Genomic DNA, 7,790 nt, shown 5'->3' on the forward strand with positions numbered 1-7,790 from the left:
CAGTCATGTTCAACCCTTCAGACTGCAGCCTAGCAGATTTCTCTGTCCATGAGGATTCTCCAGGGAAGAATACTGGAGTGGGTTGCCATGCACTACTCAGGGAATCTTCCTGACCCAAGTAGTGGATCAGACTTGGATGGAACCCACATCTCTTATGTCTCCTTCATTGGCAGGAGGGTTCTTTACCCCCAGCACCACCTGGGAGGCCCCAGTATTTTAGTTTCCATACATAAATGATATCACGTGGTATTTGTTGCTCTCTTTCTGGCTTACTCCCCTGAGTATGATCATCTCTAACTCTATCCATGTTGCTGCAAATGGCATTATTTCATTCTTTTTATGGCTGAGTTGTATTCCATTGCATACATACACCACATAGTATTTAATCAGTCACGGTTACTTTCTAATTTCAGCTCAGGGGGAAAATATCTTGCTTATTTAAAATACCCTCAAAACTGTTTTAAATGCAGATACAGTAAAAGAGGAAAGCTAAAATTTTAAGGAAACAACACTCAACAGCATTCTACCTCTTCCTTCACAATATCAGTCATAGGATGTGAACTCACAGGTTCAGGAAGGAGAGGCTGTTTACTGGTGTCCAGTGATGCAGGGGTTGGGGAGTGATGTCAGCTCATCATGTTCAAAGTCCACTGTGTTTTTCAATATTTGCTATACCTCAAAGAAATTCTATGGCTCTCTACTGATATGATGAAAACACATTTATGTGTTCTGGTATTTCTGAAACATACCATTTAAAATGCAGATATATGAGTCTTTAAACCCTTTAAGCTTTACTGTAACCAATTCAACAGTATGTGAACCATGAACTTCCAGACATTCAGGCTGGATTTAGAAAAGGCCGAGGAACTGGAGATCAAATTGCCAACATCGATTGGATCATCGAGAAAGCAAGAGAGTTCCAGAAAAACATCTACTTCTGGTTTATTGACGATGCCAAAACCTTTGACTGTGTGGATCACAACAAACTGTGGAAATTCTTAAAGAATGGGAATACCAGACCACCTGGTCTGCCTCCTGAGAAATCCATAGAATGGGAATACCAGACCACCTGACTTGCCTCCTGAGAAATCTGTATGCAGGTCAAGAAGAAACAGTGAGAACTGGACATGGAACCACAGACTGGTTCAAAATCGAGAAAGGTGTATGTCAAGGTTGTTTATTGTCACCCTGCTTGTTTAACTTAAATGCAGTGTACATCATGCAGAATTATGGACTGGATGAAGCACAAGCTGGAATCAAGGTTGCAGGGAGAAATATCAATAACCTCAGGTATGCAGATGACACCACCCTTATGGCAGAAAGCGCAAGAGAACTAAAGAGCCTCTTGATGAAAGTGAAAGAGGAGAGTGAAAAAGTTGGCTTAAAGCTCAACATTTAGAAAACGAAGATCATGGCCTCTGGTCTCATCACTTCAGGGCAAATAGATGGGGAAACAATGGAAACAGTGGCTGACTTTATTTTTGGAGGCTCCAAAATCACTGCAGATGGTGATTGCAGCCATGAAATTAAATGATGCTTGCTCCTTGGAAGTAAAGTTATGACCAACCTAGACAGCATATTAAAAAGCAGAGACATTATTTGCCAACAAAGATCCGTCTAGTCAAGGCTACGTTTTTTCCAGTAGTCATGTATGGATGTGAGAGTTGGACTGTAAAAAAGCTGAGCACTGCAGAATTGATGCTTTTGAGCTGTGGTGTTGGAGAAGACTCTTGAGACTCCCTTAGATTTCACGGAGATCCAACCAGTCCATCCTATAGGAAATAAGTCCTGAATATTCATTGGAAGGACTGATGCTGGCTGAAACCCCAATATTTTGGCCCATGATGAGAAGAACTGACTCACTTGAAAAGACCATTATGCTGGGAAGCATTGAAGGCAGGAGGAGAAGGGGACAACAGAGGATGAGATGGTTGGATGGCATCACCGACTCTATGGATGTGAGTTTGAGTAAGCTCCAAGAGTTGGTGATGGACAGGGAAGCTTGCCATGGTGCAATCCATGGGGTCACAAAGAGTCAGACAAAAGATAAGACCACTAAAAATTGTGAGGGCATATCCCCTTATACTAGCTTCTTCCTCGTAAGAAACCATCACAGGAGGTAAAGATTGCTCATAGTGTTGAGAACATATTGGTAATTATATAAATAATAAACAGTTCTCCTCTCATGGATGTGACATCATCTGGGTAGTCATGTTATATTACATGGCAAGTGGATTTTTCAGGTCCATTAAGTTTACTAAAGAGTTGATTCAAGATAGGGAATTTCCCCCAATTATCTGTGGGCCCAATGTAATTAGATCAGTTCAGTTGCTCAGTCACGTCCAACTCTTTGTGACCCCACGACTGCAGCATGCTGGGCTTCCCTGTCCAGCACCAACTGCCAGAGCTTGCTCAAACTCATGCCCATCAGGTCGGTGTTGCCATCCAAGCATCTCATCTTGTCCTCTCCTTCTCCTGCCTTCAATCCTTCACAGCATCAGGGTCTTTTCCAATGAGTTCAGTCTTCGCATCAGGTGGCCAAAGTATTGGTGCTTCAGCTTCAGCATCAGTCCTTCCAGTGAATATTCAGGACTGATTTCCATTAGGGCTGACTGCTCTGATCTCTGTGCAGTTCAAGGAATTCTCAAGAGTCTTCTCCAACACCACAGTTCAAAAGCATCAATTCTTCTGTGTTCTGCTTTCTTTATGGTCCAACTCTCACATCCATACATCACTACAGGAAAAACCATAGCTTTGACTAGATGGACCTTTGTCAGCAAAGTAATGTCTCTGCTTTTTAATATGCTATCTTGTTGATCATAACTTTTCTTCAAAGGATCAAGCATCTTTTAATTTCATGGCTGCATGACCATCTGCAGTAATTTTGGAGCCCAAGGAAATAAATTCTGTCACTGTTTCCATTGTTTCCCCATCTATTTGACATGAAGTAGTGGGACCAGATGCCATGATCTTTGTGTTTTGAATCTTGAGTTTTAAGCCAGTTTTTTCACTCTCCTCTTTCACATTCATCCAGAGGTTGTATAGTTCTAGAGTTCTTCACTTTCTGCCATAAGGATGGTGTCATCTGCATATCTGAAGTTATTGACATTTCTCCTGGCAATTGTTTCATCCAGCCTGGCATTTCGCATGATGTACTCTGCATATAAGTTAAGTAAGCAGGGTGAGAATATACAGCCTTGAACGTACTCCTTTCCCAATTTGGAGCCAGTCCATGGTTCCATGTCTATTCTAACAGTTGCTTCTAAACTTGCATGCAGATTTCACAGGAGGCCGGTCCAGTGGTCTGGTACTCTCATCTCTTAAAGAATTTTCCACAGTTGATTGTGATGCACACAGTCAAAGGCTTTGTTGTATCCAATAAAGCAGAAGTAGATGTTTTTCTGGAACTCTCTTGCTTTTTCGATGATCCAGCAGATGTTGGTAATTTGATCTCTGGTTCCTCTGCCTTTTCTAAATCCAGCTTGTACATCTGGAAGTTTTTGGTTCACATACTGTTGAAGCGTGGCTTGGAGAATTTTGATCATTACTTTGCTAGCATGTGAGATGAGTGCAATTGTGTGGTAGTTTGAGCATTCTTTGGCATTGCCTTTCTTTGGGATTGGAATGAAAACGGATCTCTTCCAGTTCTGTGGCCACTGCTGAGTTTTCCAAATTTGCTGGCCTATTAAGTGCAGCACGTTCACAGCATCATCTTTTAGGACTTGAAATAGCTCATCTGGAATTCCATCACCTCCTCTAGCTTTGTTCGTCGTGATGCCTCCTGAGGCGTATTTGACTTCAGACTCCAGTATGTCTGGCTCTAGGTGAGTGTGAATGATCACACCATCGTGGTTATCTGGGTCATGAGATTGTTTTGAATAGTCTTTTGTGTCTTCTTGCCACCTCTTCTTAATATCTTCTGCTTCTGTTCGGTCCATACCATTTCTGTCCTTTATTGTGCCCATCTCTGCATGAAATGTTCCCTTGGTATCTCCAATTTTCTTGAAGAGATACCTCATCTTCCTCATTTCATTGGTTTCCTCTATGTCTTTGCATGATCACTGAGGCAGGCTTTCTTATCTGTCCTTGCTATTCCTGGAAGTCTGTATTCAGATGGGTGTATCTTTCCTTTTCTCCTTTTCCTTTATCGTCTCTTTTTTTCTCAGCTAATTGTAAGGCGTCCTCAGACAACCATTTTGTCTTTTTGCATTTCTTTTTCTTGGGGGTGGTCTTGAACACTGCCTCCTGTACAATGTCAGCAACCTCTGTCCACAGTTCTTCAGGCACTCTGTCTATCAGATCTAATCACTTGAATCTCTTTGTCACTTTCACTGTATAGTTGTAAGGGATTTGATTGAGATCATACGTGAATGGTCTAGTGGTTTTCCCTACTTTCTTCAATTTCAGTCTGCCTTTGGCAATAAGGAGTTCATGATATGAGCCACAGTCAGCTCCTGGTCTTGTTTTTGCTGACTGTATAGAGCCTCTCCATCTTTGCCTGCAAAGAATATAATCAATCTGATTTTGGTGTTGACCATCTGGTGATGCCCATCTGGTGTAGCATTGTCCCTTGTGGCTTGAAATAGAGTGTTTGCTATGACCAGTGCGTTGTCTTGGCAAAATTCTGTTAGCCTTTGCCCCGCTTCATTTTGTACTCCAAGGCCAAAGTTGCCTGTTACTCCAGGTATCTCTTGATTTCCTCCTTTTGTATTCCAGTCCCCTATGATAAAAAGGACGTCTTTTTTTGGTGTTAGTGCTAGAAGGTCTTGTAGGTCTTCATAGAACCGTTCAACTTCAGCTTCTTCAGCCTTGCTGGTTGGGGCATCGACCTGGATTACTGTGATATTGAATGCTTTGCTTTGGAAATGAACAGAGATCATTCTGTCATTTGTGAGATTACAGCCAAATACTGCATTTCGGACTCTTTTGTTAACTATGAGGGTTACTCCATTTCTTCTAAGGGATTCTTGCACATAGTGGTACATATAATGGTCATCTGAATTAAATTCACCCGTTCCAGCCCATTTTAGTTCACTGATTCCTAAAATGTCGATGATCACTTCTCCCATCTCCTATTTGACCACTTCCAATGTACCTTGATTCATGGATCCAACATTCCAGGTTCCTATGCAATACTGTTCTTTGCAGCATCGGACTTTACTTCCATCACTGGTCACATTCACAACTGGGCTTTGTTTTTGCTTTGGCTCCTTCTCTTTGTTCTTTCTAGAGTTATTTCTCCACTCCTCTCCAGTAGCTGGACAGCCTCATGTAAATCAGTGAAGTCAAATCACGCTCTCACACCATACACACACACACACAAAACTCAACTAGGCTCCAAGAGTTAAATAGAACATGACACCATAAAGCTGCTAGAAGAGAACATAGGCAAAACTTTCTCCAGCATAAATTCCAGGATCACCCTTGGAAGTCCCAGGATCAAAAAGACAGACTCTTACAGTTTGTATTACATTTTAGGCCTGCCTTAATAAAATACAACAGCCTGGGAGGTTTAAACATAGATAGTTTTCACAGTTTTTCACATAGATAGTTTTTCACAGTTCTGGAGGCTAGAAGTACATGATCAAGTTGTCAGTGTGTTTGCTTTTTTGAAGCCTCCTACTTGCATTTCAGATTTTCTTTTAATTTTGCACGGATGCACTGGTTTTTAGTGGCATACTGTTTCATCTCCAAGGATGCTCCTGAATTAAGTACTTGATAAAATCATCAAGCTGTCAGATCTAGGTGCTTTTATTTTGTAACTATTTTCAAATCCTCTCTTTTTTTAATTTATTTTTTCTGCACCCAATTCTTATCACAGGGTTCAATAATAATAAAGTATATTTTCCTACAAAATTTCCATAATAATTAGCTTTGGATTATGAAAATGAGTCTAGATTGATATAAGTTGTGCCAGTGGTTCCTATCATGAGTTCTTTTTTTTTTTTATTCTAATTTTAATTTATTTTTAAACTTTACAATATTGTATTGGTTTTGCCAAATATCAAAATAAATCCATCACAGGTATACATGTGTTCCCCATCCTGAGCCCTCCTCCCTCCTGCCTCCCCATACCATCCCTCTGGGTCGTCCCAGTGCCATCCCCAAGAATCCAGTATCGTGCATCGAACCTGGACTGATGACTCGTTCCATATATGATATTATACGTATTTCAATGCCAATCTCCCAAATCATCCCACCTTCTCTCTCTCCCACAGAGTCCAAAAGACTGTTCTATACATCAGTGTCTCTTTTGCTGTCTCGTATACAGGATAATTGTTACCATCTTTCTAAATTCCATATATATGTGTTAGTATACTGTATTGGTGTTTTTCTTTCTGGCTTATATCACTCTGTATAATAGGCTCCAGTTTCACCCACCTCATTAGAACTGATTCAAATGTATTCATTTTAATGGCTGAGTAATACTCCATTGTGTATATGTACCACAGCTTTCTTATCCATTCATCTGCCGATGGACATCTAGGTTGCTTCCATGTCCTGGCTATTATAAACAGTGCTGCAATGAACATTGGGGTACATGTGTCTCTTCCAATTCTGGTTTCCTCAGTATGTATGCCCAGCAGTGGGATTGCTGGATCATAAGGCAGTTCTATTTCCAGTTTTTTAAGGAATCTCCACACTGTTCCCCATAGTGGCTGTACTAGTTTGCATTCCCACCAACAGTGTAAGAGGGTTCCCTTTTCTACACACCCTCTCCAGCATTTATTGCTTATAGACTTTTGGATCACAGCCATTCTGACTAGTGTGAAATGGTACCTCATAGTGGTTTTGATTTGCATTTCTGATAATGATTGATGTTGAGCATCTTTGCATGTGTTTGTTAGCCACCTGTATGCCTTCTTTGGAGAAATGTCTATTTAGTTCTTTGGCCCATTTTTTGATTGGGTCATTTATTTTTCTGAAATTGAGCTGTAGGAGTTGCTTGTATATTTTTGAGATTAGTTGTTTGTCAGTTGCTTCATTTGCTATTATTTTCTCCCATTCTGAAGGCTGTCTTTTCACCTTGCTTATAGTTTCCTTTGTTGTGCAGAAGCTTTTAAGTTTAATTAGGCCCCCTTTGTTTATTTTTGCTTTTATTTCCAGTATTCTGGGAGGTGGGTCATAGAGGATCCTGCTGTGATGTATGTCGGAGAGTGTTTTGCCTATGTTCTCCTCTAGGAGTTTTATAGTTTCTGGTCTTACATTGAGATCTTTAATCCATTTTGAGTTTATTTTTGTGTATGGTGTTAGAAAGTGGTCTAGTTTCATTCTTTTACAAGTGGTTGACCAGTTCTCTCAGCAGCACTTGTTAAAGAGGTTGTCTTTAATCCATTGTATATTCTTGCCTCCTTTGTCAAAGATAAGGTGTCCATATGTGCGTGGATTTATCTCTGGGCTTTCTATTTTGTTCCATTGATCGATATTTCTGTCTTTGTGTCAGTACCATACTGTCTTGATGACTGTGGCTTTGTAGCAGAGCCTGAAGTCAGGTAGGTTGATTCTTCCAGTTCCATTCTTATTTCTCAAGATAGCTTTGGCTATTCGAGGTTTTTTTATATTTCCATACAAATTGTGAAATTATTTGTTCTAGCTCTGTGAAGAATACCGTTGGTAGCTTGATAGGGATTGCATTGAATCTATAAATTGCTTTCGGTAGTATACTCATTTTCAGTATATTGATTCTTCCAACCCATGAACATGGTATATTTCTCCATCTATTAGTGTCCTCTTTGATTTCTTTCACCAGTGTGTTATAGTTTTCTATATATAGGTCTTTAGTTTCTTTA

This window comes from Bos indicus, chromosome 18 (assembly GCF_029378745.1).
Source record: "Bos indicus isolate NIAB-ARS_2022 breed Sahiwal x Tharparkar chromosome 18, NIAB-ARS_B.indTharparkar_mat_pri_1.0, whole genome shotgun sequence".
In the NCBI taxonomy this organism is placed as follows: Eukaryota; Metazoa; Chordata; class Mammalia; order Artiodactyla; family Bovidae; genus Bos; species Bos indicus.